This window comes from Oncorhynchus nerka, linkage group LG7 (genome assembly GCF_034236695.1).
Source record: "Oncorhynchus nerka isolate Pitt River linkage group LG7, Oner_Uvic_2.0, whole genome shotgun sequence".
NCBI classification, from domain to species: domain Eukaryota; kingdom Metazoa; phylum Chordata; class Actinopteri; order Salmoniformes; family Salmonidae; genus Oncorhynchus; species Oncorhynchus nerka.
Window position 1 is genome coordinate 13,250,228 of NC_088402.1, and position 8,094 is coordinate 13,258,321.

Here is an 8,094-nt window from a genome sequence, read left to right on the forward strand (position 1 = left end):
GTCCAGCCCAACCAGACGGTACACACACGTACGCACACACAATCACACACAAAATCACACACAAAATCACACACACACACAAAATCACACACACACACACACAATCACACACAAAATCATGCACTCACTCACTCACACACACAAACGCACACACCAACACGCACACTCCCGCATGCAAGTGGATGTGTGTTTGCGTGTGCGTATGCGTGTGAGATTCTTATAGAGTATTTGGGAGTAATCTGATCTGGTAAGATTATGACTTGTCATGTGATCATGAACGTGTCATGTGATGATCAGCTGACCTGTTATTGTTAATGAAAAGCTTCACTAGGGGATATATTGTTTCAGAGGATACAATGATGCAGTCTTAGTGGTCACCTAGTCTTCCACTTTAGTGAGGATGTGTTGGCTATATTGATGAGTCCACCATTAATGTCTTGAGGTTGAATATCGGCTCTTCTCACTGTAACTCTAACTCTACCTCAACCTCTACCTCAACCTCTACCTCTACTCCTCTACCTCCACCTCTACCTCTACCTCAACCTCTACCTCAACCTCTACCTCTACCTCAACCTCTACCTCAACCTCTACCTCTACACCTCTACCTCAACCTCTACCTCTACACCTCTACCTCAACCTCAACCTCTAACTCTACCTCTACACCTCTACCTCAACCTCAACCTCTACCTCAACCTCTACCTCAACCTGTAACTCTAACTCTACCTCAACCTCTACCTCAACCTCTACTCTCTCCTCTACCTCTACCTCAACCTCTACCTCAACCTCTACCTCTACACCTCTACCTCCACCTCTACCTCTACCTCAACCTCTACCTCAACCTCTAACTCTACCTCTACACCTCTACCTCAACCTCAACCTCTACCTCAACCTGTAACTCTACCTCTAACTCTACCTGTAACTCTACCCCTACCCCTCTAACTCTACCTCAAACTCTACCTCTAACTCTACCTCTACCCCTCTAACTCTACCTCTAACTCTACCTCTAATGCTACCTCTAACTCTACCTCTACCTCTAACTCTACCTCTACCCTCTCCTCTACCTCTAACTCTACCCCTCTAACTCTAACTCTACCTCTAATTCTACCTCTACCCCTCTACCTCTACCACTACCTCTAACTCTACCCCTCTACCTCTACCTCTCCCTCCAACTCTACCCCCTAACTCTACTTCTACCTCTACCCCTCTCCCTCTACCTCTACCCCTCTACCTCTAACTCTACCTCTAACTCTACCTCTAACTCTACCTCTACCTCTACCTCTACCCCTCTCCTCTACCTCTACCTCTACCCCTCTAACTCTACCTCTAATTCTACCTCTACCCCTCTCCCTCTACCCCTCTACCTCTACCGCTAACTCTCCCTCTCCCTCTACCTCTAACTCTACCTCTACCTCTACCCCTCTACCTCTACCTCTACCCTCTACCTCTAACTCTCCTCTACCCCTCTACCCCTCTACTTCTAACTCTCACTCTAACTCTCCTCTACCTCTACCTCTACGTCTACCCCTCTACCTCTCCTCTACCTCTAACTCTAACTCTACCTCTAATTCTACCTCTACCACTACCCCCTCTACCTCTACCGCTAACTCTCCCTCTACCTCTACCTCCAACTCTACTTCTAACTCTCCTCTACCTCTAACTCTACCTCTAACTCTACCTCTAACTCTCCCTCTACCCCTCTACCCCTCTACTTCTAACTCTACCTCTAACTCTACCCCTCTACCTCTCCCTCTAACTCTACCTCTAACTCTACCTCTACCTCTACCTCTACCTCTAACTCTACCCCTCTACCTCTAACGCTACCTCTAACTCTACCTCTAACTCTACTTCTACCTCTACCCCTCTCCTCTACCTCTACCCCTCTACCTCTAACTCTACCTCTACCTCTACCCCTCTACCTCTACCGCTAACTCTCCCTCTACCTCTACCTCTACCTCTACCCCTCTACTTCTAACTCTCACTCTAACTCTCCTCTACCTCTACCTCTACGTCTACCCCTCTACCTCTCCCTCTACCTCTAACTCTAACTCTACCTCTAATTCTACCTCTACCTCTACCCCTCAACTCTACTCCTAACTCTACCTCTACCTCTACCTCTAACTCTGCCCCTCTACCTCTACCTCTCCCTCCAACTCTACCCCTCTACCTCTACCTCTACCTCTACCCCTCTAACTCTACCTCTAACTCTACCTCTACCGCTAACTCTCCCTCTACCTCTAACTCTACCTCTACACCTCTCCCTCTACCTCTACCCCTCTACCTCTAACTCTAACTCTACCTCTACCTCTACCTCTACCTCTCCTTTACATCTACCCATCTACCTCTACCTCTCCCTCCAACTCTACCCCTCTACCTCTACCTCTACCCTCTAACTCTACCTCTAACTCTGCCTCTACCTCTAACTCTACCTCTACCCCTCTCCCTCTAACTCTACCCCCCTCTACCTCTAACTCGACCTCTACCTCTACCTCTACCTCTAACTCTACCTCTACCTCTACCTCTACCCCTCTCACTCTACCTCTAACTCTAACTCTACCTCTAATTCTACCTCTACCCCTCTCCCTCTACCTCTACCTCCACCCTCTACCTCTAACTCTCACCTCTAACTCTACCTCTACCCCTCTCACTCTACCTCTCTACCCTACAACTACCCCTCTACCTCTACCGCTAACTCTCCTCTACCTCTACCTCCAACTCTACTTCTAACTCTCCTCTACCTCTAACTCTACCTCTACCTCTACCCCTCTGCCTCTAACTCTACCTCTACCTCTAACTCTCCCTCTACCCCACCAACCCCTCTACTTCTAACTCTCACTTTAACTCTCCCTCTACCTCTACCCCTCTACCTCTAACTCTACCTCTAACTCTACCCTCTATCTCTCCCTCTAACTCTACCTCTAACTCTACCTCTACTCTAACTCTACCCCTCACCTCTACCACTACCTCTAACTCTACCTCTAACTCTACCCTCTACCTCTACCTCTCCCTCCAGCTCTACCCCTCTACCTCTAACGCTACCTCTAACTCTACTTCTACCTCTACCCCTCTCCTCTACCCCTCTACCTCTAACTCTACCTCTAACTCTACCTCTACCTCTAACTCTACCTCTACCTCTACCTCTACCCCTCTCCCTCTACCTCTACCTCTACCCCTCTAACTCTACCTCTAATTCTACCTCTACCCCTCTCCCTCTACCTCACCCCTCTACCTCTACCGCTAACTCTCCCTCTCCCTCTACCTCTAACTCTAACTCTCCCTCTACCCCTCTACCCCTCTACTTCTAACTCTCACTCTAACTCTCCCTCTACCTCTACCTCTACGTCTACCCCTCTACCTCTAACTCTAACTCTACCTCTAATTCTACCTCTACCTCTACCCCTCTAACTCTACCTCTACCTCTACCTCTAACTCTACCCCTCTACCTCTACCTCTCCCTCCAACTCTACCCTCTACCTCTACCTCTACCCCTCTAACTCTACCTCTAACTCTACCTCTACCGCTAACTCTCCCTCTACCTCTACCTCCAACTCTACCTCTAACTCTCCCTCTACCACTCTACCCCTCTACCTCTAACTCTCACTCTAACTTTACCTCTAACTCTACCTCTACCTCTACCCCTCTCCCCTCTACCTCTACCTCTCCCTCTAACTCTACCCCTCTACCTCTACCTCTAACTCGACCTCTACCTCTACCTCTACCCCTCTCCCTCTACCTCTACCTCCACCCCTCCACCTCTAACTCTACCTCTACCTCTAACTCTACCTATACCCCTCTCACTCTACCTCTGCCCCCTCTACCTCTAACTCCTAACTCTACCTCTACCTCTAACTCTACCTCTACCTCTCCCTTTACATCTACCCCTCTACCCCCTAACTCTCCCTCTACCACTCTACCCCTCTAACTCTACCTCTAACTCTACCCTCTACCTCTACCTCTCCCCTCCAAATCTGCCCCTCTCACCTCTGCCCCTCCTCTACCTCTAACTCTGCCTCCCCTCTAACTCTACCTCTAACTCTACCTCTACCACTAACTCTCCCTCTACCTCCAACTCTACCTCTAACTCTACCTCTACCACTAACTCTGCCCCTCTGCCTCTGCCTCCCTCCAACTCTGCCCTCTGCCTCTGCCTCTGCCCCTCTACCTCTACCTCTAACTCTACCTCTACCGCTAACTCTCCTCTACCTCTACCTCCAACTCTACCTCTAACTCTCCCTCTACCACTCTACCCTCACCTCTAACTCACTCTAACTTTACCTCTAACTCTACCTCTACCTCTACCTCTACCCCTCTACCTCTACCTCTCCCTCTAACTCTACCCCTCTACCTCTACCTCTAACTCGACCTCTACCTCTACCTCTGCCCTCTCACTCTACCTCTAACTCTAACTCTACCTCTAATTCTACCTCTGCCCCTCTCCCTCTACCTCTACCTCCACCCCTCCACCTCTAACTCTACCTCTACCTCTAACTCTACCTATACCCCTCCTCACTCTACCTCTCCCTCTACCTCTACCTCCAACTCTACTTCTAACTCTCCCTCTAACTCTGCCTCTACCTCTACCCTCTACCTCTACCTCTAACTCTCCCTCTACCCCTCTACCCCTTTACTTCTAACTCACTCTAACTCTCCCTCTACCTCTACCTCTACGATCTCCCCTCTACCTCTCCCTCTACCTCTAACTCTAACTCTACCTCTAATTCTACCTCTACCTCTACCCCTCTAACTCTACCTCTAACTCTACCTCTACCTCTACCTCTACCCCTCTACCTCTAACTCTAACTCTACATCTACCTCTAACTCTACCTCTACCTCTCCTTTACATCTACCCCCTCTACCTCTACCTCTACCCCTCTACCTCTAACTCTCCCTCTACCCTCTACCTCTAACTCTCACTCTAACTTTACCTCTAACTCTAACTCTACCTCTACCTCTACCCCTCTACCTCTACCTCTCCCTCTAACTCTACCCCTCTACCTCTACCTCTAACTCGACCTCACCTCTACCTCTACACGCCTACCTCTACCTCTACCCATCTCACTCTACCTCTAACTCTAACTCTACCTCTAATTCTACCTCTACCCCTCTCCTCTACCTCTACCTCCACCCCTCCACCTCTAACTCTACCTCTACCTCTAACTCTACCTATACCCCTCTCACTCTACCTCTCCTCTACCTCTACCTCCAACTCTACTTTAACTCTACCTCTACCCTCTACCTCTACCTCTAACTCTCCCTCTACCCCTCTACCCCCTCTACTTCTAACTCTCACTCTATCTCTCCTCTACCTCTACCCTCTACCTCTATCTCTCCTCTAACTCTACCCCTCTACCTCTCCCTCTAACTCTACCTCTCACTCTACCTCTACCCTCTACCTCTAACTCTAACTCTACCTCTACCTCTAACTCTACCTCTACCTCTCCCTTTACATCTACTCCCCTCTACCCCTAACTCTCCTCTACCACTCTACCCCTCTAACTCTACCTCCTAACTCTACCTCTAACTCTACCCTCTACCTCTACCTCTCCTCCAAATCTACCCCTCTACCTCTACCTCTACCCCTCTAACTCTACCTCTAACTCTACCTCTACCCCTCTAACTCTACCCTCTAACTCTACCTCTACCACTAACTCTCCCTCTACCTCCAACTCTACCTCTAACTCTACCTCTACCTCTACCTCTAACTCACCCTCTACCTCTACCTCCCTCCAACTCTACCCCTCTACCTCTACCTCTACCCCCTCTAACTCTACCTCTAACTCTACCTCTACCGCTAACTCTCCCTCTACCTCTACCTCCAACTCTACCTCTAACTCTCCTCTACCACTCTACCCCCTCACACTCTAACTCTCACTCTAACTTTACCTCTAACTCTACCTCTACCTCTAACTCTACCCTCTACCTCTACCTCTAACTCGACCTCTACCTCTACCTCTACCCCTCTCACTCTACCTCTAACTCTAACTCTACCTCTAATTCTACCTCTGCCCCTCTCCTCTACCTCTACCTCCACCCCTCCACCTCTAACTCTACCTCTACCTCTAACTCTACCTATACCCCTCTCACTCTACTCTCCCTCTACCTCTACCTCCAACTCTACTTCTAACTCTCCCTCTACCTCTAACTCTACCTCTACCTCTACCCTCTACCTCTACCTCTAACTCTCCCTCTACCCCCTCTACCCTTACTTCTAACTCTCACTCTAACTCTCCCTCTACCTCTACCTCTACGTCTACCCTCTACCTCTCCCTCTACCTCTAACTCTAACTCTACCTCTAATTCCTACCTCACCTCTACCCTCTAACTCTACCTCTAACTCTACCTCTACCTCTACCTCTACCCTCTACCTCTAACTCTAACTCTACATCTACCTCTAACTCTACCTCTACCTCTCCCTTTACATCTACCCTCTACCTCTACCTCTACCCCTCTACCTCTAACTCTCCCTCTGCCCCTCTACCTCTAACTCTCACTCTAACTTTACCTCTAACTCTAACTCTGCCTCTACCTCTACCCCTCTACCTCTACCTCTCCCTCTAACTCTCCCCTCTACCTCTACCTCTAACTCGACCTCTACCTCTACTCACCTCTAACGCTACCTCTACCTCTACCCATCTCACTCTACCTCTAACTCTAACTCTACCTCTAATTCTACCTCTACCCCTCTCCCTCTACCTCTACCTCCACCCCTCCACCTCTAACTCTACCTCTACCTCTAACTCTACCTATACCCCTCTCACTCTACCTCCCTACTCTCTACCTCCAACTCTACTTCTAACTCTACCTCTGCCCCTCTACCTCTACCTCTAACTCTCCCCTCTACCCCTCTACCCCTCTACTTCTAACTCTCACTCTATCTCTCCCTCTACCTCTACCCTCTACCTCTATCTCTCCCTCTAACTCTACCCCCTACCTCTCCCCTCTAACTCTACCTCTAACTCTACCTCTAACTCTACCCCTCTACTCTACCTCTCCCTCCAACTCTACCCCTCTACCTCTAACGCTACCTCTAACTTACCTCTAACTCTACCTCTACCTCTACCCCTCTACCCCCCTCTACCTCTACTCCCTCTAACTCTACCCTCTCACTCTACCTCTAACTCTAACTCTACCTCTAATTCTACCTCTACTCCCTCTCTCCTCTACCTCTACCTCCACCCCTCCACCTCTAACTCTACCTCTACCTCTAACTCTACCTATACCCTCTCACTCTACCTCTCCCTCTACCTCTACCTCCAACTCTACTTCTAACTCTCCCTCTACCTCTAACTCTACCCCTCTACCTCTACCCCTCTACCTCTACCTCTAACTCTCCTCTACCCCTCTACCCCTTTACTTCTAACTCTCACTCTAACTCTCCCTCTACCTCTACCTCTACGCTTCTACCCCTCTACCTCTCCCTCTACCTCTAACTCTAACTCTACCTCTAATTCTACCTCTACCTCTACCCCTCTAACTCTACCTCTAACTCTACCTCTACCTCTACCTCTACCCCTCTACCTCTAACTCTAACTCTACATCTACCTCTAACTCTACCTCTCCTTTACATCTACCCCTCTACCTCACCTCTACCCTCTACCTCTAACTCTCCCTACTCCCTACTCTCTAACTCTCTCTCCTCTAACTTTACCTCTAACTCTAACTCTACCTCTACCTCTACCCCTCTCTACCTCTACCTCTCCCTCTAACTCTACCCCTCTACTCTACCTCTAACTCGATCTATCTACTCTACCTCTAACGCTGCCTCTGCACTCTACCCATCTCATTCACCTCTAACTCTAACTCTACCTCTAATTCTACCTCTGCCCCTCTCCTCTACCTCTACCTCCACCCCTCCACCTCTAACTCTCACCTCTCACTTAACTCTACCTATACCCTCTCACTCTACCTCTCCTCTACCTCTACCCAACTCTACTTCTAACTCACCTCTACCCTCTACCTCTACCTCTAACTCTCCTCTGCCCTCTGCCCTCTACTTTCAACTCTCACTTATATCTCCCTCTACCTCTACCCTCTACCTCTATCTCTCCCTCTAACTCTACCCCTCTACCTCTCCTCTAACTCTACCTCTAACTCTAC

General features: G+C 49.2%; 1 pseudogene; it reads left to right on the forward strand.

The window, feature by feature from the left end:
* LOC135572389 (integrin beta-8-like) overlaps positions 1–8,094 on the forward strand; it is an 83,242-nt pseudogene that overhangs the window by 24,474 nt on the left and 50,674 nt on the right.